This window comes from Castanea sativa, chromosome 6 (assembly GCF_040712315.1).
Source record: "Castanea sativa cultivar Marrone di Chiusa Pesio chromosome 6, ASM4071231v1".
Taxonomy (NCBI): Eukaryota; Viridiplantae; Streptophyta; class Magnoliopsida; order Fagales; family Fagaceae; genus Castanea; species Castanea sativa.
This window is the reverse complement of record NC_134018.1, coordinates 47,729,351-47,752,471: the sequence shown is the minus strand read 5'-3', so window position 1 is coordinate 47,752,471 and position 23,121 is coordinate 47,729,351. Positions and strand designations below refer to the sequence as shown.

Genomic DNA, 23,121 nt, shown 5'->3' with positions numbered 1-23,121 from the left:
ATGTTTAAGTAAAGACAAAACTAAATGACAATCTGGTAAAAAACTAAAAATACAACTCTAATGACCACTAAAACATTGCCTAAAAGATAGGGTTGCTCTCCTGTTGGTTTTTAAATTGCTTTATCAACTTTTATTAAAAAAAATTGCTTCATTCACTGATAAATTAGATTTTCAAAATAAAAATTATATATAGAAAATAAAGACAGGTGCTTTTTTTTTTTTTTTGCTATAAAGTAGGACCATTAAACACACACAAAAAAAGTAATGGAGAAATTATTAGGTCCACAAGGAAGAAGTGGTCCACCCTGACCTTTCAATTAATAAGATACTGTTATTTATGCAAATGTAACATTATTTAGTGATTTTTATTTTTTATTCATTGTGATGAATAGAAAGATCACACATATATTTACATAAATGACATCATTTTATTGGTCTAGGAAGACCACAGTTTCTCTCAATGTAAATAATAATTTGTACATGTAATGAGACTAAAAATGTAGGTTCCAGTTAGCTCAACTGGTAAAGTCTCTGATGGTTGTATAAGAGATCTAAAGTTCAATCTCTGCCTACACTAAAAATTGATTGGTATCTTGGTTTGATGATAAAGAGCTATCATCAGGAGCGGATGTTATAGGTTGAAATTGTCTAAAAAAAAAATATCTATTAAGTAATATTTGATATGTACGGAAGTTGACATGCACGTGTTAATAACATAATAAACATCCCTTTTTTTTTTCTTTTTTTTTTGATAACAGAACATACAATTTAGGTCAGTAGTTTGAATGGTTTATGAGTTTATCTACAGAATGCAAAGATACTCCTGTACAGAGTCGTGGAAATTGTCTGCCACGTCAATTACAGGTACATCTCATGTTTTGACATCAGAGTTTGGTATACACGGAAGGTCTATCATCAGTCTATGGATAACAGTTATCTGCGGCGTCAGATTCGACTCATCACGTTTGACTCCAGTAAGTAGGATTTAAGAATAGCTCAGGTTACCAAGGTTACAGCTCACAATAACTTGTCACATTAGGCTCCGTTCCAAATAAGAAACTTATAGTATTTATTTATTATATTTATTTAAGATAGAATATACTATAGAATTTTAACTTTATAATTTGTATTCTCTATTTTATGATAATTACGCTATATCATCATAAGTTTAAGACCGGTTAAATTTTTACTTGAACTTTGAAGTCTTTCTCTTTTTTTGAATAAATTTTTAAAGATATATTATATTATAGTTTATAGAATTTCAACTTTATAGTTTATAATGTATATTTCATGATAATTACTCTTTATTATCGTCAGGTCAAGATATGGACACCCATTGATTTATTACTTGAATATTGAAGTCTTTTCCATTAATGAAGGCAATGCTTGAACTTCCAAGGCTTCCTAAGTTTTTCTTCTTCTTTTTTTTCAAATATGTTTAATCTTAGATTATAGTTGACAATGTGTCTATTTTGAATGACCTCAATTATCTTCCAAGTGGTATGAAATTTCTTGATTGGGTTAAGTATTGATTAAAGATATTTGCCATCTATTTTCAAACAAAATAGCTTGTTCTTAATTTATAATATAGCAAATTTAAATGTGGATGGGGCTTGGACCCTATATCTTTACGTGATGATTGCTATTTTTCATCAAGTTTGACACTTATTAATTTTTGGTGTATGCAATTTTTGAATCTCATATTTCTTACTCAATGACAAAAGGTCTTACTAGTTGAGTTAACTAAACCTCACTTATATCTAAGCAACTAATTTTGGGGAGATAAGCAATTACAAGAGCACAACTTCTTCTTTTTTTGTTGGTAATTTTGACCTTATTAAAAGTGTTTAATAATAATTCACCTTATCAAAAGCCATATAGCCAGGGTTGTCAGTGTTTGACTCAACCCGCAAACACGACACGAACTCGACACGGATTTTTGCGGGTTAGGATTGTGCCTTAATGGGTTTGGCTCATAAACAGGTCAACCCCAAAGTGACGCGATAAGAAACGTGTCATAAATGAGTCAACCTGCATAACTCGCAATAGACATGTTTGATAAGCCAATTTATTTGTGTTAACCCGAAATGACCCACTTAACACAACCTATTTAGCTCGTATAACAAATAAATATTCATTTTATTTTAGATTTGTCAAATGCCTTTTATATCCAACATATATTTTAATTTTTTTTTAAAGTGAGTAATTACAAAAATTCACAAAGGATATAATAGGAAATTGAAACTTTATAAACCTAGATCTCTAAACCCTACAAACCCTAAATCTCTAAACCTTCTTATAAATATCTATTTTTTTTTCAATTGTACTATTCACTCTACTATCTTATAGTCTCATGCGCAATTCTCAAACTCAAAGTTTCAAACCAGTTATTGCTCTCTCTCTCTCTATGGATGATAATCGTAGTCATAGTCATGATTAGTCTATTATTTGCTCCAATTATTTCAATATTGATACTTAGCATTTGGCAAGTTCTAAGGATATTATATTTTTGTTAAACTATGTTATTTTGAATTTGGGTTGAAGTGTATGCACTTCTTTTGGAGCGTAAAGAACTTTATTTCTAGATGAATGTTATATTTTTGTTGAACTATATTATTTTGAATGTGGGTTGAAACTTGAAGTGTATGCACTACTTTTGGGATGTAAAAAAAAAAAAAAAAAATTCTAGATAGATGGTATATTAAATATTATGCAGGTTGAAATGAGTTATGTATCAACCTAACACGACTCGTTTATTAAGCGTGTCAAATGGGTTGGGTCAGGTCAACCCGCCTTATTAACAGGTCGAGTTAGGGTTCAAGGATCATGACACAATTATTAAATGGGTCGGGTTATGGTTGAGCCATTTAGTCGAATATCCCTACCTCGACACGACACAGTAACCTGAATTGACACCCCTACATATAGCTTAATATGTACACGCACTTGAAATTGTGGTTGAGTATGTTTATGATTTATATCAATGGTAAGAAATTCTGCCCTCATTTGTGGGGCGGCTTCTCAAAAAAAAAAAAAAAAAAAATCAATGGTAAGAACTCTATGGTAGACCTTCTTCACTTGAAAAATGGTTAACTACGTATTTGGTCCCTAATCTTTACGCTATATGTCAATTTGATCTCTGACCTTTCAAATGTATTATTTTGATCCCTAATCTTTTGGTATTGTGTCAAAATGACCTCTATCATTAAATGATAGATGAAAATTTCTGACGTGGCTAATAGCTTAAATAAAAATTTGTTTTTTTTTAATGCCACATCAAACAACATGTGTACTGCCAAATGGAATAAAAAACGATAGCAGAACTTTAAAAAAAAAAAAAAAAAATTATGTGTATTTGGTATGGTGCTTGAATCCTAGGAAACCCCTGTTAGGGTAACTACATCTATTCCGCATGCTTAATCCACTAAGGCCTACACTTATATTAAGGCTGTTGGATGAAACTACACATGATGGGGATGTTAGTGTGTGTTAAACTTAAGTTTAGCGTTTATTATTCATATGTTTTTGTTGAGCTACTTTAGTGACTATTTTATCATCCTTTATGTATATAAATTTTCAAAATGATTTAAGATTAATAGTCATATCGCCAATAACTTGTTTGACTTTTAGTTTTTTTTTTCTCAAATTTGTTTTTTGAACATTTTCAAATATAAAAAATATGAAGATAATATAATCTAATAATAGATTTATCAAAATTCACATTCAATTAAAAAGTATTAAGTGGTGTAACATTGATTAAAGTTACACCAAATATAATATAACTTGAATTCAATTCTCTCTCTCTCTCTCTCTCTCTATATATATATATATATTAATCCAATCCATTTCTTGAGTTTCTGCATTCATGAAGTGGTAGTATACTATATTGAGACAAAATAATTTGTTTGGGTTTGCCTCGTTCCCCAAAAAAAAAAAAAAAAAATTAACAATAAGGAAAAAAGAAACATTTAAATAAATTATATTGAGACTAAATACCACCCAGTGGCTGTAGTTTAGTGGTAAGAATTCCACGTTGTGGCCGTGGAGACCTGGGCTCGAATCCCAGCAGCCACAATTTGTCATTAGATATTTTTTGGTCTAAGCTTGCCCATATTTTTTGATAATTGTGAAGTTCACTCAAGACTTTTGTGAAGAAGAACATTTCTGGTCAACGAAAAATCCAATTAAAATATATGATTATTTTTTTTAGAGATTGTTTTCTGCTAAAAAAAAAAAAAAACTCTATTTCACATTACTCTAAATAAATGAAGTTAAAAGCAATATGGTAACATGGAAATTGTTGAAAATAACTTTAGCTTATTGTTAAAGTTTGTTACCAAATATAAGAAAATGATAAAAAAAATTAAGAAGATAAAAAATTATTTCTCATCAACAAAATATCCAATTAAAAAATATGACTTTTTTTAGAGATTTTTTTCCACTAAATTTTTTTGGAAAGAAAGTTTATCTCACACTTCACTAAAAAAGAAAGTTAAGAAGCTATATGGAAACATGAAAATTGTTGAAAACAACTTTATCTTATTGTTGAAGTTCGCTACCAAAATATAGAAAAATGAGGAAAAAAAAGGGCAAAGTAAAACTATTTATTGTCAACGAAAAATCTAATTGAAAAAAATTACTATTTTTGTAGACATTGTTTCCGTTAAATTTGTTTTGGAAGAAACTCCATTTCACACTACGCTAAACAAAGAAAGTTAAGAAGTGGAAAAATATAAAGGGTTGAAAACAACTTTATCCTATTATTGAAGTTTGCTACCAAATATAGAAAAATGAGATAATTAAATATTTCTTGCTCTAAGATTGCCCATATTTTGTTATAAATGTGAAGTTCACTCAAACTTTTATGAGATAATTTTTTGCATTTCTAGTGTTCAATAGCTTTGGAAAAAATAATTTAAATAAAAACTGATTCTCGTTAACAAAATATCCAATTAAAAATATTACTAACCTTTTAGACCATTGTTTACCGCTAATTTTATTTTTGGAAAGAAACTCTATCTCACACTACGCTAAATAAAAAAAGTTAAGAAGCAATACGAAGACATGGAAACAGTTGAAAAAAACTTTATCTTATTGTTAAAGTTAGTTACCAAATATAGGAAAAAAAATATAATTAAAATTTTTTTTAGAAAATGAGTTATTATTTAGAAAAAATTAATATTGAAAAACACTAATAATAAGACGCCTTTATTACCCATAAACACAACAAAGGCAAAAAAAGAAAAAGAAAAAAGAAAATCAAAATGAATATTCCTTAATTTTGAAACTAGGTTAGTCAAAAAAAGAAAAAGAAAAAGAAAAAATGAGTGATTTTTGGTTCTATGGTCTAATCGGTGTTGGGCCAACAACATGATAAATAATATAATTGTTTAATTAATATTGTAAATAAATACAATCAAATTTATTATAAATAAAAATTCACTAAAAATATATCAGATTAAAAATATGACTAATTTTTTTGAAATTGTTTTCTATTAAAATTTTCTAAAAGAAACTTTATCTCACACTGTACTAAATAAAGAAAGTTAAAAAGCAATATGAAAACATCAAAACAGTTAAAAACAACTACTTTATCTTAATGTTAAGGTTCACCTACTATATATAGGAAAATGAGATAATTTTTCAGAAAATAATTTTAAAAGCAACTCATTTTTTTTTATAAAACACTAATATTGAAACAAACTCAGTATAAGATACTTTTATAAGTTATAACCAATAAACACAACAAGGCAAAAAAGAAAAAAATAAAGAAAAAGAAAAAAAGAAAATGTACATTCCTTAATTTAAAAAACCAAGCCCATAAAAAAAAAGTGAGTGATTTTTGGTTTTATAGTTCGATTGGGGTTGGGCCAAAAACATGATAAATAATATAATTATTCAATTAATATTTTAAATAAATACAATAAATATAATAGATAAAAAAATTCACTGAAAATATATGTAAAATTTTAAAAGAATTTCGTGTGCAACATAAATCACAATTTATGTAATAAGACTTCTTAAATTATCAACATTTTTCAAATTAATGTATAGAACCATAAAAAAATGATGACAATCATTGATATAATTTAGTTTAATTTTTTTTTTGATAATTTTGGTAGGATAATTTGAAGCATTGACACGTCATCTAAAAACACTAAAAATTGTCAGTCTAGTTACAAGGATTTGAAAATACAATATATTTTTAAAAACTGACAGAAAATAATAATTAGATTTCCAAATTCCAAGCAAACACAAAATCCAATATTTCCCATCAAGGGTGCATATGTAATATTAAAAAGATAAAAAAGTGACAATCAATAATGGACCTATACGAAAACTAAGAAAAGCTTCTCATCCGAATTATTATAATTATTGTTATGAAATTTGTAGGTTCTCAAATTTGCAATAAACATGCTCACTTATTAGTAGAATATGCTTAGACCATTGAGAATTATGTAACTTGGATTGAGTAAAACCCTTATTTATTATATAACTCACTCTCTCAAGCTTATTATCTTTAAGTTAATTTTATACTATAAGTGTTTGTTATATGCATAAAAAAAAAGTTATGAAATTCGTTGAGACTTTTTTTTAGAGAGAGTTTCAATCTATGATGTTCACTTTTAATTATTACTCTATATCATCAGACCAAAACACCAATTGATTTTTGGTGTAGACGGATATCAAACTCTAAGTGTATGTTTGGTAGACAGTAATAAGTACTATAATGTAATGGTTATTCCTATAGTTAGTTATTTAGTTGTTTGATTATATTTTTATTACGAGAAATAGTCATTCCTTATGAATAGTTATTTTTCAAAAGGCGAGACTTAAGTATATCATTTAGGTGTTGTTCCTTCCCTTCTTAAGATTCTATCATGTGTTTTTCTTATGGGATGCAAGTGTATTTTTTAGTTAAGTAGCCACATGACTAAATTCTAAGAGGGGAACTTAAGGAACAACACCTAAGATACTATACATAAGTTTTGTTATTCTTTAAAAAGAGGAATAACTATTCATCTCTAAAAAGGTTGTAATAGTTATTCCTTCGTAGCTGTAAAGACCAAAAATTCTATTAGCCATGTGAGCTTGTATAGTTCAACTTAGGCCCAAATCAATAAATTTGTAAGAGAGGGAATCAAACAACAAGAGAGGGCTTAGCCTGAGGATGAGAATAAGAGAGGAAGGCTTCTTTATATAAAATATGTAAGTCAGTGTATTAATATAGGCTTGCCCGAGGAGGCCAAAATACACAGAAAAATATACAGTTCATCTTCTTCTCTCAATGTTACTTTCTGTCAGCATCCCTTTCTTTGGAAACTTTCTGTGATACCCCAATTTGATTGATTGTGTGATGTGTGTGGATGTGTGATGAGTCCCACATCGGGTATTTACTGGGTAAATTTGGGATTTGTTAACAACTACAAGGAATCTTAATTGTGACTAGTCCTTTTGAGGTATAACGCAGATATGGCTAGCGCTTTTTCTTGGGTCATTACATATGGTATCAGAGCCGGCCTGGTAACCCTATGTGGGCTAGGAGACATTATCCCACAAAGTGGGCCCTAACGAGGACGTTAGGGATTTAAGTGAGGGAGATTGTGATGCCCTAATTTGATTGATTGTGTGATATGTGTGAATGTGTGATGAGTCCCACATCGGGTATTTACTAGGTAGATCTGAGCTTTATTAACAATTACAAAGAGCCTCGATTGCGACTAGTCCTTTTGAGGTATAGCATAGATGTGGCTAGCGTTTTTCCTTGGGTCGTTACACTTTCTTTTCCTTATACACTCTCCCCTTCTTCACATCTTGACCATTCATCCCTACCTAACTAGCCTCCTCTCATGACACTTGTCTCTTTCTACATTTGAAGAAGGTGGTGGAAGGACTCTACTTAGTTGTGACTTGCATTGTTTAGGTCACGTCCTCATTAATACAGCTGATAAAACTGTTGCCCACCATTTAATGCGGAGGCTACAGGCTACCCCAAACCAAAAACTTCCCCAATGATCTCCGATTTCCTTTCATCAAATTTCTCCTCCCTCTCTTTCTCTCCCCGAGCAACCTTCCTGCTCGGGCCTGTGGCCCATGGCATCCCTCGCCCATATTGCAACTCTTCGACTTCATCCTCGGTCCTCAGGCACCCACAGTAGGTATATTAATTTCTAAAATTAATATATTTTCAAATAAACAAACTTTCCATATGCACATAACAATTATGAAAAAAAAAATTAAAAAAAAAAACTAATCTTTCTTTCAAATTAAATTTTTTTTTTTAGGAAATATAATCATATAAGTAAGATATTTCCTAAAATATATATTAAGTTTGATTTAAAATGCTTTCATTTAATTGTTTTCAGGATTCTATTATTATATTGTCACCAAATAAATGAATAGTAATAAGTATTACATTAGAGCATTTGCAGTGGGCCTGGAAAATTCCAAATGTAAGGAAAATTTGGCATTCAGGCCCAAAGGAGCTCAGCATCCGGAAGTGGGAACTTGTAAAAATGCAATTTTTTTTGCCATATTGCTACGGTAACATCGTAAATGTATGATGGTACTGTAGCTGAATGGTAAACTTAAATATTACTCCCTCCATCCCAGTTTGTTTATCCTCTATTTCATTTTGGGATGTCCCAAAATGTTTTCCTGTTTCTAAAAATAAAATGAATTAATTTACTAATATTTCTATTATACCTCTACTTTATTTTCAAAACTATTTGAAAAGAAAACTAACAAATATTTAAAAAATCAATCTAATTAGGGCACCTTTTTAGTTGCCTCTTTAAGAATAACTCTTTTTTAATTAAAAAAACTGATAAATTTATTTAAGGGCAGTTTTGTAAATTTATACATTTTTATAAGACAGGCAAGGTAATAAATGATTCCCCTTAAAAAGTTTGACTTTTTAAATAGGACAAACAAAGTAAGACGGATGGAGTATTATTTAATTCTCTCTCCTACTTTTTATTAAACAATTCCAACCCCCCTCTCTCTCTCTCTCTCTCTCTCTCTCTCTCGTTATTTCTCTTCTCTCTTCCTTCTCTGTTCAGACCCAAAACTCATAGCTACCACACCATGGCCCACTCCCATTATTTATCCTCTTTCTCGTTGCAAATTGGTCTGGCTGACGGTGGCGACGTGGCTTGCTTTCTCTTTCTCTGGTTGACAGTGGCAACATGGATCGGTGCGGTTATGAGTTTGGGTTTTAGGCCGGTGGGCGGCGGCGGCGTGGTGTCTTTCATGTGGGTTTGTTCAGTGGGATTGTGTTGGTTTGTGTTGATTGTGTTGGATTTTTTGAATGGGTTTTGATGGGGTTTGCTATGGGTGGGTTTCGATGGGGTGGGTACACGGTGGCGGAAGGGGTTTTCGATGGGGTGGGTTTTGGGTGTAGAAGTGGGTTTGTGCATGGTGGTTGTGGGTGTGTTGCTACTGTGGTGGTGTCTCTGGTTGTGGTGGCAGAGGTGGGTTTCAATTGTGTGGATTTTTGTTGTGATAATTTTGTGGGTTGTTATGTATGGTGGTGGTAGGATGGTTTGCTGCCGTGGTGGTGCTTCTGGTGGGTTTCCTTGGTGGGTCTGGTGGGTGGTTGTTGGTTGCTGATTCGGGTATGATTTTGTCTATGGTTTTGATTCTCATCATGGATATGGCATTATTGTTTGGTGGGTTTTTTTTTTGGGCGGTGGTTTTGTGAGTTTTGTGGGTGGAGATGGTGGTGGATTTTATGAGTTTTGTTTTCAGTGGTGGTGGTGGTGGTGGTGGTGAGTGGTTGAAATAGAGAGGCAGTAAGAAAATGATAGATAGAGTGATGGGAGAAGTGAGAGAGTGTAATTGAATCATATTATTTTATTATGGGGTATATATTATTTTAATGTGTAGTATGATAAAATAAAAGTTAGGATACTGGGAGTATTGTAAAATGTATGGTATAATTGATAAAGTAGTTTTTTGAAATGATAAAATAAAATAGGATAGAATAATGGTGTTAGGACATATGTAAATCATGTTAGGAACATATGTCAATTTAGAATTGGTTAATCCTTTGACAAAACGTATTTTACTTGAAATTGGGTAGATATAAGATGTATTTAATATTTCAAGAAACATGTTGTTCAAGTGAAGTATTAAAACCATGAAGATTGGACCAAAAAATAAGTGAAGAAGTGCTAATTCATTAAAACTCAACAGCTTTCAACAGATATCTATTTATTGAGGTCTCGACAGCTGTTGACAGATACAGTATCTATCGAGAATTATGAAATTCAGATTTTCAAATCTGATTTTTCGCCCATGCTGACATATTTGTGTAGAGTTTCTTTTCTCACAACCCTAGATATATATAAGGCTTATTTTAAAGGCCGTCACATAAGAGAATATAATGAAAACACATGAAAAAGGTGACCAATGTCTTATTCTCTTTAAAAGAAGCTACTGTGTCTTTGCGCCTTAGGGTTTTGTAACCAAGTGCTTCTTGATCTTCATTGTTGATGAAGTGAAGAATTTTACAGCTAACAATCTTCTTTAAGTTGGTGAGTTAGTCACGTACTGGGAGCCATATATCTTTGATTAGTCACGTACTAGGATCCATGCAAAAGGGTGGTGTTTATATATTGAGGAGTTCAGAGGTTCTGAAGCGATAGAAGAATTCTACTGTGAATTCATCTACGGGATTGTAGAGTCTAGGGACAAAGGTTTTATATTAGATCTGAAACTTCTCTTTACTATAGTGAATTGCTTTTCGAGAAGGTTTACCCCCATATTTTTTTACTATGAAACTAGTTTGTTTCATTGGTTTTCTTGGGTCATCATATATTTTCTTATTTACTTTTTCGCTGTGGATGATATTGACATGATATTGATGTTTGTTTGTTTTAACAAAGTTTATTCATAATAAATATAATTAACAACTTGGGTTTAACACTTGCTAATTCTATCAACCGGGGTCTAAATTTCCCAACAAGTGGTATTAGAGTGGGTACACTCTTATTGGATTAATTTCTTGAGTGTGATCTTTGAACCTCGTTGTCATGGATCATGGACAATCTCTTTTGATTCCTCCTCTATTTGATGACACTAATTATGCGTACTGGAAAGTTCGTATGAAAGTTTTTTTGTAGGCTCTAGGTGAAAAAGTATGGCAAGTTGTTGAAGTTGACTAGATTAAGCCAAAGGAAGCGCCGGTGGATTGGGATGAAGTAACAATCATAGCAGCAAATTTCAACAGTAGGGCCTTGAATGCTTTGTTTTGTGGGGTGACCAATGAGGAATTCAAGAAAATATCATCCACGGAAGTTTCCAAGGAAGCATGGACCATTCTTGAGACCATCTATGAAGGTATTAAGACAGTAAAGACTGTGAAGTTTCAAAGACTGTGAAATAAGAATGGAGGAGGATGAGACATTTGATGAGTTCTATGCTAAACTCAAGGATATTGTGAAGGACATTGATTAAATTCCTTTGATTGAGTTTGTAAGGAACCTTTAAACCTATGAGATGGGATTAGGTTTAATGGGAAAAGGTTGAAAGAGCAAAAACTTGGATCTTAGGGGTATAGAGGAAGAGATTGATGACTCTGAAGATGAAGATGAAAACAAAAATGAAGATGATGAGGATGAGGATCTAACTTTCATAGTTGATGAGATTATCAAGTTTCTTCAATATTGGAAAAAGGATAAGATCAAACTTCCTAGGAAATCTAAATCCTTAAGGAAGGGCAGGAATGAGAAACCTCTCATCTAGTGCCATGAGTGCAAAGGTTTTGGTCATATGAGCATAGAGTGCCCAAATTATCTTATGAAAGAAAAGACCAAGATGTCAAAAGATAAAGGGTTGGTTGCTACTTGGAGTGATATTGAGAATGATTCTTTTGATGAGCATCTGGATGAATGCGGTCACTTTATATATTTTGCTACCACAACCGATAAGGTGATTGTGGAGAGTGCTAGTGACAGTGAGGATTCTTCTGATGATTAAGTACCCAAGAAGATGACCCTTCAAGATGACCCTTCAAGAAGCCTATGATAACCTATGCATTGAAATTATAAAATCTAAAAAGACTTCTCACCGTTGTAGAAAAGAACTTAATGAGGTAAAAACTGAAAAAGCTAGTCTGTTAGTCAAACTAGATAAGACAACAAGGTTAGTTGAGACTCTTGTTGTGGAGAACACCTTATTAAAAGAGAAGGTCAAGAATCTGGAGGTTGAGCTTAGTCAAGCTAGAACTCAAATAGAGAGGATGTCTAGTGCAAAGCTTGATGAGGTATTGAGTGCTCTTAAGCCTAGTTCTGATAAGACTGGCTTATGATATGCTGTTTCCTCCGGCCCCTCCTTTTCCACGGCCTTTGGATCAAGGATTGTCTTTGTACCCCAATTTGAGAAAGGTGATAAAGGTATGAAGTCCAAAACTGATTTTTCTAGTTCTAAATCCTTTGTTAGACCTCACTCTAAGAAGTCTAGTAGTCCTAAAATTGCTCATGTTTGTCACCATTGTGGTATTTCTGGACACACTTGTTCTAAGTTGTATCCTCAAAAGCAAGTGTTTAAACGGTCATAGGTTTCCTTTCAAGGACCTACACCTTTGTTTGAAGAGTTATTCTTCTGTGTCCTTTAGTAGACATACTAGGACACGTGCCTTTTCATCTTCACGGCCAAAAACTTGTGTTATGTGGGTGAGAAAGGAGCTCAAGACTTAATTATCTTTTCTGTTGTCCTCTACTTTAATTCTTTCTTTCTATCTAAAGTTGGACTCTCATGCCTGTTTTCTTATTTGATTTTGAAATCATGCTTTCATATTGTTTGTCTGTTTTTGTTTGGTTGTTAGTTTTTATTTTGTTTTGTTTTAAAAAAAATTAGAAAAATACAAAAACAGTGTGTGTTTGTGTACATTGGTACTTGTGTACATTGGATGGCCATTGAAACAACGTTTTCTAAACTTTGTATCTTTTGTAACTTAGATGAGCATCTTTATGCACAACTAAGCAAGTGAGTTTTGTGGCTCGTGTTTGTGATGAGTAAGATTAAGTAATCTCTTGTACTTAACACTCGTATCACTCTTTTTGACAGGAAGGACTAAAAAACTCTAAGAGAAAGACATAAATAACCATCTTGCCACTGTTGCCCGCCAATCATGAAATGACATTTGTATATTTCGGCATAGTAAAAGTGCAATATAAAAAACTTAACATAATTGGGCACTTCTTTTCTCTCTCTTATATGCCTATGCATGATATGCTTAAAAGAAAATATGCAAAGAAGAATAAAAGCAAAAAGAATCAAAATGCTTTAAATGTGATTGCAAGCGTGTCTTCTAGAAGATGTAGGAGTTATAGGATATACCTCGAAGGTGATAATCCCTATCAAACAGTTATGATTGTGTGTGAGTTAAATTGATTTTCTCATATCTCAAATCGTCATAACGTGAGACAATTATGTAATCTTGCGATGTTTTTCACACATAACACGCAATATTCTTTGCTTCTCTTGATACATGTTTAGGTACAATGTGATTTGGCCATCACAAGGAATACATGTGTAAATGTATGCTCACTAAATTGTCTTGACTTGTTTTTAAAATGTAAAATTGGTTAGACTTGTTTAGTGTTTGTGTGTGTGTGTTTTTGGATCTTAAATGCTTTACATTCTTCTTGTTGAGAGTGTTTTGAAAGATTAACATATTAATTGGATCTTTGGTTGAGTAGCTTGCTTAATTACATTCATTTGTATGTTTTTCTCTTCTTTGAAAAACTGTTTTTGCACATCTCGACAGCTTCTCGATACCTCTCGACAGCTAAGCTATCTATCGAGTTCCTTGATTTTTCTTTCTCGATAGAAGTTAACGCAATCTCGATCCATCGAAGTTTTTGAGAATTTGTTTCGATAGTTTATCGACAGATTCTCGAGCCATTGAGAATATTTCTGTCTGCTCGATAGATCCTCGATAGACTCTTAATCCATCGAGGTTGGCTCGATAGCAGCTTGACAGCTCTCGATCCATCGAGATTCACTTGCTGTATTAAGGAGTTAGCTCATTGGTATTCCTACTAGGCTCATCGCTTATAACTCATAGCTCATTGTATGGATTGTTACCCCCTTAAAGTCCCCCTCAAGGGGATTTAGAGCAGTTACGCTCTTTAGTTTACTGAAGGTTTTATTAAGGAGTTAAGCTTAGAAGGCTTGACTATCTTTAACTCATTTATTCAGTTAGGATGGGGGGAAGACCCCCAAACCCCCCTGCACCTCCAATGTTGTTCTTCCCTTTGGTCGAACACTCCTTTAGGTAAAGGAAGCAGAAGGATAGAAACGGTAGTTCGTGCATCATATCGATGAGTCACTTCACTTCCTAATGTCATAAGTGACCATTGAACCTTACAGTGCCTCACTCCCCTGTTAGCGCAAGAACGGTGCCGAGGATTGCTCTTCGATCTTCCTTGGCGGTATTCGGTATTAACGCTGTAAGACAAGAATGCAATGGTTGCTCAACTCAGCATAAAAATTCATGTAGGTCTTCTTCTATTATCTTGTCATACATAGCATCTTGTTTCATTACATTCATGAATTTATATGGATCCCTTGTGCCCCCTTGATCATCTTTATGTTTCTCGGGTGAAGCTCAATAGCTTCTTATACCCTTTGTCAATCTTGACAAAAATGAGGAGAAATTGTGAAGAATATGTGGTTTCTTTTTAAGATTCTACATGTTAGAGGGAGAAATACATACCCTTGTAAGGGGGAGTTGTGATTCATTTTGTTAGGGAGAGTGTTTACCTCCTTGTTGTTGTAGGAGCTTCTTTTAGCTTCTTTTTTTTGTACACCGGTCTTGTAACCATGTTTACATACATTGTGCTTATCTTATCTTTGATGTATATATGATGATGTATGTCTTCTTCACCTACCTCTACATGTGTTGTTTCTTTTCTCTCTTTATGCACATGCTTCTTATTAATTGTATGCAATCATTTATTTCTGTTTCACACTAAGATGCCGTGATGAGTTTTGTTTAAAGTGTTTCAGAAATACAGGTTGTCAAAGTCTTCCACACCATGAACTCTCTTCTTGCAAAGTTTTTCAAGAGTTTGTGTTAGGATAGATTTTATTGTATTCAACAAGTGAGTATAAGTTGAGTGATTTATGACTTTTCTCATATGTTCATTTGTTTGTTGTGTTTTTTTCATGGATTACCAAAGGGGGAGATTGTTAGGACATATGTAAATCATATTAGGAACATATGTCAATTTAGAATTGGATAATCCTTTGACAAAACACATTTTACTTGTAATTGGGTAGATCTAAGATGTGTTTAATACTTTAAAAAACTTGTTGTTCAAGTGAAGTATTGAAACCATGAAGATTGGACCAAGAAACAAGTAAAGAAGTGCTGATTCATTAAAGCTTAACAGCTCTCAACAGATAACTATCTATCGAGGTCTCGACAGCTGTTGACAGATACAGTATCTATCGAGAATTACGAAATTTAGATTTTCAGATATGATTTTCGGCCCATGCTGACATGTATGTGTAGGGTTTCTTTTTTCACAACCCTAAATATATATAAGGCTTATTTTAAAGGCCGTCACATAAAAGAATACAAAGAGCACACATGAAAAAGGTGACTGATGCCCTATTCTCTCTAAAAGGTACTGATGATGTGAAGAAAATCAGTAGGCTGGATGCTTCGGACTTGAAAGGACTACTGGCTGTTTTGATGGCCTGAAAAAGGAAGAAAATCAATCAAAGGTAACTGGGGTCGCCGGCTAAGAACCTTCCAATGGCAAAGTTAGTTTTTCTTTCTCAAATTTTGGAGTTCCAACTTTTTAAGATGTGTAAAAAACCTACCTTTGTTTGGTCTGAATGAGCGTTTATATAGTGTCTTAAAGATAGTTATCAAACTTGTAACCTCTCCTAGATTTGAGGAGGTGTGAGGGTTCAAAGATAATTTCCACAACTGCTTAGTTACATACTTCTCACATAATGGTCACTAGAAGTTATGCGTGTAATAAGGAATTGTAATACACACTCAGGAATTTTCCTAAGTGTCAGAGCCTCGTCCGAGGGTCCTCCAGTTGAGTATACCTCGCTTAGAAGGAAGGTCGTTCCCCTATGGATGACCTTGTTCAGGACGAGGTTTATGGCTTCCTTGGACGAGATGGCGCGGTTTTGCCCCTTGACTACGCGAACCTCGTCCAAACTTCTTCTTGCACGGACGAGATAGTTATGGACGAGGTTCCTACAATCCTTGATTTACTGACCTTGTCCTGGATGAGCTTCATGGACGATTCTGGAGTTGGTATTTTATCATATCCCGTCAGGCACCGTTAGGGTTTTGTAACCAAGTACTTCTTGATCTTCATTGTTGATGAAGTGAAGAATTTTGTAGCCAACAATCTTTTTCAAGTTGGTGAGTTAGTTACGTACTGGGAGCCATGCATCTTTGGTTAGTCATGTATTGGGATCTGTGCAAAAGGGTGGCGTTTATATATTGAAAAGTTCAGAGGTTCTAAAGCGGCAGAAGGTTTTCACTGTGAGTTCATCTACGAGGATTGTAGAGTCTAGGGACAAAGGTTTTGTACTAGATCTAAAATTTCTCTTTACTATAGTGAATTGCTTTTCGGGAAGGTTTTCCCCCTAGGTTTTTTATTGTGAAACTAGTTTGTTTCATTGATTTTCCTGGGTCATCATATCTTATCTTATTTACTTTTCTGCTATGCATGATATTAATGTTTGTTTGCTTTAATAAGGTTTATTCATAATCTATATATATATATATATATATATATATATATATATATAAAACCGAAGCTCTGAAGTTCCCACAATTTTCCACGTTAGCACAATATTTAAAAAATTAAAATTAAAATTAAAAACTCCTTTCACTTCGAAAAAAAACCAGATACTTATCTTTAAAAAAAAAAAAAAAACCTAGCTTAACCCGACTTCTCTCTTTCAAACCTCACGCATTCAAATTTCAGATGCTCTGTATTACCTTCCGATTCTGCTTTTCCTTCTCCTTCGACAAGTTCAGCTGTTCTCTCTTTCTTTCTTAAACCAAAAACCATTTAGTTCTTTTTCCGTCAATGGCAGAGAGAGAAAGAGATCTGAGGGCTGCCACCATGTCAAACCATCACCCCACCTTCAACCTAGCCTTCACCCATATATTGCTGGAACCGCTATAGTGCAGGTATTTTTAGACAAGAAAAATTGGTTTTAAATATGATTCAAGTTTTGTTGTTTTGGGTTGAATGTCTTTGATTTAGGTATATGGGTTATTGGGTTGATGGTCTTTAATTTAGGCATTTGGGTTATTGGTTTTAATTACAAACGAAAAGAAGGCGAGAATGGGTTTTTTTAGTATTGGTTTATTTTGAATTGTATGTACCAGTTGATTTTTCTGATTGATTTTGTTGAATTTTGGTTAGTGTATGTGATTCGAATTTGAGAAAATTTTTAGTTGAAATTTTAGATACAGTAGGTTTGGATAGATTAATGGTTGATTAGAATTTAAATTTCGTGTTTTTGATGACCAAGATTATGGATACCCAGATTTGTTTTTAGTTTTTATGGATGATCAAGTTTGTGATTTTTTAGGGATATTTTCGGGTTTTGCATGTTGGATTATATTCTCAAAATTTTAATTAAGCTTCTATTTAGGTGTTGAGGAAGAAAAACCCACTGTACTTCACTGCATTCAAAACTGAATCAATATATTTCAGAAAACTGAATATATTTCAACTTAATCCTTCTGCCCCAAAAGAAGGCATCAATAAGAAAGAGTATTACAGGAAGAAGTTTGGATCTCAAACTGAGAGGATAGAAGCTCAGATGTCAGAGGTTTTCCAAAAATTCTCTAAATCACTTATACACATATCATTGATTTGTTTGCATTAAGTTTGATTTGGTTGGTCATTGTATGCAATAAATAATTATGACTGCTTTGCAAATTTTCAGGTTTTTATGGGCCATGGATTGGAATATAACCTTTCAGGACTCATGTAAGCATAAAAATATATGGATAACTTTATATAGGTGAGGAAGCTATGAAGCGACCATAATCTATTGGAGAGTCCACTAACATTGTCTTAAATGCACATAGGGGAAATACTCTATACAGCCGTAGGCTTATGAATTTCACTGGGCAACATGGTCTTAATAAGCAACATAATCTTATGGAGGTGCTCTCTCTTGGCTACTTCACTCAGGCAAAATTTATTGGTGACAAGTAAGTTGGGTTGTAACACTTGATCTTTATATTTTCTAAATGTTTAGGCTATTTGCATAAATTTTATTTTCCTGTAAAATATTCTTAAAATTATTTTTCTTATAGATTGATGTTTTGTTTAACATGAATACCATGTAGAATGCACCCCTCCTCCTCCAAAAAATAAAAATAAATTCTTTCAAAGATCATGAGTTATTAGAGACTAAACAACTAGATAGATCTTCATTTTAACTTTAGATCCACATGTTCAACTCACTTATCAAAATAAAATTGTAGAAAATTTATTGCTTTCTAGAACCAAGATTTTGCAATTATTGACCATTCTACTTTAGTTTGACATGGCATTGGTAGCCAACTAAAACTGCTGGTCCCTAGCAGTTTGTGCAAAGAGTCACTTCTTTGCATAAAATATAGATTAAAGCTTCTCACATTGTGGAAGAATCTATTGCAGAGAGATAATTAGAGTCAAAGCAATTATGTTGCTGCTGCAATTCTTATAATTCTTTTGAATAAAAGTATGAAATTGAAACTTTGAAAGTTTTTTGCCTGTTTGTTGTTGGTGCTTCTAATTACCGGAAAATTTCATTTATTGTTGTTTTAGTTATCATCAGTTGTCTCATGAAAGAAAAGCTTTAATCAATTTGAATATTTTTAGTGGAAACTGAGCTATGGGTTTGAATTTTTTATGATTCATATGTTAGAAATTGAGATTGGTATTGATGGTGAGATATTTTTATATAGTAGAAAGGAGATTAATTGAATCATAATGGTCTCTAAGGTTATCAATTTGAAAGTTTAAGGGATATTGATAAGTTGTTAATGATTAGAGTTTTGAACATAATGGTTTCTTCTATTAATGTTTCTTGAATGTTGGCTGAAAATTGGATTCCTGTGGCTAGATTGCTGAATAAATATATTGCTTGAAATTCATATAGATTGTCAGATTGATTGTTGCTCATTCTCTCTCAATTGCGCGCTATAGTCCGCCTCCTCAATCTTTGCCTTTTATCAGTTCCACCACCAAGGTTTGCTACTTTCCTCTAATTATTTTTTTAATTTTTCTAGCCTACATATGTATAAAATATATGATTGTTGGCCATCACGAAACCTTCTTGAAGGTTGTCCAAAAAGGGTTTCACTATTGGGTCTATGAATCTCTGTCAAAACTTTTGAAAAAAGATAGAGCTTTTCAATCAAATATTATTGGCCTTCTCTTTAAATATTGTTGCAGCAAAGGACTGAGCACACATGCTGCTGATACAGTCAACTTCCAAGGAATGATTTATAATTTAATAGTGAATCTGTCAAATATCTGCGAAATTTTCACAATCACTAAATCAGTTTTGCTTTCCACCATTATGTATAACATTTTATCCTTCAAAATAGTCAACATTCATCATTAAGTTTACTTCCAATCAACAAAAATGTTCGTTTATACCTCATTATGAGACATCCATAGGAAAGATGGATCAGTAGAACTCCCGTTTATTGCTATGAACAAATTTTTTTCCAGTAGAACATCTTTGTCCAAGTTTTACTTGAGTGTACAATTTGAAAAATATTACTTTTCTTAGGTGCCTAAAGAAGTCGTCCTTCCTGTGCAAATAGAAAAATCTGAATGGAATAGAATTTGTTTTCCAAATACAACTAAATGACTATAATCTTAAGTATGGATGGGAATTCTACACTGTCAAGAAAGTTTTTGAATCTTTTGAAAATATTGACAAAGCAATTTAGCTTGATAAAATGTCAGAAATACGTATTTTTTAATATAGCAAAATTACAAATTAGATATTTAATTTGTTTATGATATACATTTATCAACCTGTTTTATTGTCAGGCTTACATCAATGATACTTCAAATGAATGTAGTAGCAACTTATCAAGTGAACAAGGTGGTGATTCTACAAGGTTTCTAAAAGTTAAGGTTGAAAGCAATGTGCAACTCACACCAACATCTGTACTCAAGGAAAACAAAAGGACATATTCAGTGACTATTACAAAGAAACAAAGGAAGAAGATACAAAGAACACTTTTTAAAGTTTTTTTTTTTCAATTTATTTGAAATATTGATTAAGTAGTTCTTTAAATTTGCGTTTCATACATTTTATGGATAATTGAGGATGTTAAAGATTTAATTCTTCATTTTATTTTAAACTTAAGTTTGATTTCTATTTTTCATTACGTAATTTAATGTTCATATCAAAGTTAGGAAACTATAAGACTGGAATTCTAATGTACAATTAAAGAGGAAGAGAAAAAGAATAGTTTATATCTTTATACACAATAGCTTTCCCGTGCAACACACGGGTTAGCGACTAGTAAATCTAATTAATAACTTGGGTTTAAAATTTGTTAATTTTAACAACTGGGGTTTAAAACTTGTTAATTCTATCAACTGGGGTTTAAATTTCTCAACAAATGAGATGTGAATGCTCTTATCAATGTTCATTGTATGCCCTAAGTCTTTTATCTGAAGAAAATAGATAGGTAAGAGCATCCACATCAGTCCCTCTAACGTTTTCTAAAATGCAAGAAGTCACAAAATTTACACAATTTGAGCAAAAAAACACCCACATCAGTGGGTGTAAAAACATGTAAAGTTGTGGAAATCCATCTATGAGCTACAGTTACCGTGTATATTTATACGGTCACTGTAGCTTTTTTATCCCTTATTTTATTATTATCTTTCTACCATATAAAACATCTTTTTGGCTCTTTTTTCTCTCTCTCCTCTCACTGAGCAACACCAACGCCTCTCTCAGGTCTCAGCTTCTCTCTCTCCTTGTTTCATTCCCGAGCTCTTCCTTTCATCTTCTCTCTTTGTCTGCTTCTTACTTTTGCTCATTCTCATCACCACAGGAAATAATGTGATCGGTTTGGGGGTTTTGCAGCCCCGTGAGGAGGGCGGATCAATTGACAGACTCATCTTCTCTATTGACAGACTTTGGGGCTAATTTCTCTAAAAAGGTATGGGTTTTTCTCATTGATATTTTAGGGTTTTTTTTGCTTTTTGGTTTCAAGCAAGATTCTTGGGGGTTTCTCTAAACTAATTTTTTTTAGGGTTTCTTGTTTCAAATTTTTTCTGGTTTGGGGTTTTTTTAGGGATTCTTTGGAGCACACCCTATTTCTCCCCTGTTTTTAGATTGATTGAACATGTATATACTTAGTTATAAACTACTTATACATAAAATGAAAGCGTGATCTGATTGAATGAGCTTGGTTGTGGAGTTACTTGAGCTTTTACTACAAATGAAAAGAATAAATTTTTTAAATTGGTTGATGTTTTAGATTTTCCATAATTCCGTTTGATCTGTGAGCTATGTGAATAGATAATTTTTTTTGCTAAAATTATTGGATGGTGCTTTGTTATTGTTTTAAGTACATATAAAATTTAGGAGTTTGTGTTGCAAGTTGTGGGAATCATTAATTTTATAGGATTAAAAGGATGCGGAATACTTGTGCAAGTTTGGCAGAGCGTTGATGTTTTAGATTTTCCATAATTCTGTTTGATTTGTGAGCTATGTGAATAGATAATTATTTTTGTTAAAACTATTGGATGGTGCTTTGTTATTGTTTTAAGTACATATAAAATTTAGGAGTTTGTGCTGCAAGTTGTGGGAATCATTAATTTTACAAGATTAAATGGATGCGGAATACTTGTGCAAGTTTGGCTGAGCGAATTCAATGGCTTTGATTAATAAATGCAGTAGATATAATAACAAATATGAGATTGTCTCTTAGATTGTAAATTTTTCGTTAAGATGTAATTGGCTTTGATTATAAGACTATTATTAAAGATTTTACAACTTAATTATCCGTGTGATGTACATTTTTAGAAAGTCGGATGTTATAACTTGTTGTTTGATTCTTGAACTGAAGTACCTTTCTGAATTTTAAATGGTCTTTGCACTGCATGTTTTTAACAAGAAATGATACTTTGTTGAATAACATTTACGCCAAGTAATGAAAATGAAATGCATGCATAATTTTTTCCTCCTTGTGCAAACTTGGAACTAAATTGTTAAATCAACACCAATGTTTATATACTTAGTTTTCAGACTGTTTTCCCTGTGCTAATTTGGTGGAGTCTCTTATTCCATGTGGGTTTTACCTTAAAGCTGAAGGATAGTGTTTTCTTTTTTGTGTTTTATCTTAAAGCTGAAGGATTGTTTTCCCTGTGCTGAATTACTTTGGTGTTTGTTAGGTGATGGACTCATAAAATCCCTTCTTCCTTGATATTTTACAAGACAATGAACAAGGTTTTGAGTCTTTTGACAGTAGTATTTTGATGTCCACTCCACATTCAGACATGAATGTCCGTCAATCTCCACCCCAAGTTGAAATGGGACAATCTATACCCCCTATTGCAAAAAAATCAACTTCTAAGAGAGGTCAACGGGGAATCAACTTCACCGTAGATGAAGGCATTAAGCTAGTGTCGGCGTGGCTCAATGTTAGCTTAGATGCCGTGACATCGATGGACCAAAAACACACAAAATTTTGGGATAGAATTTGGCCCACCTTCCACAATGACAAGAAATATAACCGCACCAAGGATTCTTTAAATAGTCGGTGGTCTGTTATTCAAAGGGAGACCAACAAGTTTTGTGGATGTTTTGCCCAAATTGAGAACCGGAATGCAAGTGGTAAAACTGAGCATGGCAAGATATTTCGACTCAACATCTAATATGTATTGTACATTAATACACTTTTAGTTTTATGATTCTCATTATTTTCAATTTTTTACTTTTGTAGATTGAAGATGCAAAAGCTATTTATCTAAATGATAGCAAAAATGCATTTCAATTGGAACGTTGTTGGAGAATTTTGAGGAATGAAGCTAAGTGGTTGATTCTAAGAGATAATTTGAAGACCCGCACAAGAAAGCCAGCCACACA

The 23,121-nt window shown here is 32.7% G+C and overlaps 1 long non-coding RNA gene and 1 other non-coding gene across 3 annotated transcripts; both read left to right on the top strand.

Annotated features, from left to right (window-relative positions):
• Positions 1 to 4,002: 4,002 nt before the first annotated feature.
• On the top strand, positions 4,003 to 4,074 carry TRNAH-GUG (transfer RNA histidin (anticodon GUG)). Its single transcript has one exon. It is a non-coding gene; the product is annotated as a tRNA-His (tRNA).
• A 12,838-nt stretch (positions 4,075 to 16,912) lies between these two features.
• LOC142638805 (uncharacterized) lies at positions 16,913 to 20,551 on the top strand. Of its 2 annotated transcripts, XR_012845059.1 has the most exons (6): positions 16,913 to 17,182; positions 17,653 to 17,832; positions 17,950 to 17,993; positions 18,095 to 18,220; positions 19,156 to 19,245; positions 20,061 to 20,549. It is a non-coding gene; the product is annotated as an uncharacterized LOC142638805 (long non-coding RNA). The 2 variants fall into 2 exon arrangements; XR_012845058.1 differs by having other exon boundaries at positions 17,653 to 17,993; positions 20,061 to 20,551.
• Positions 20,552 to 23,121: the final 2,570 nt, after the last annotated feature.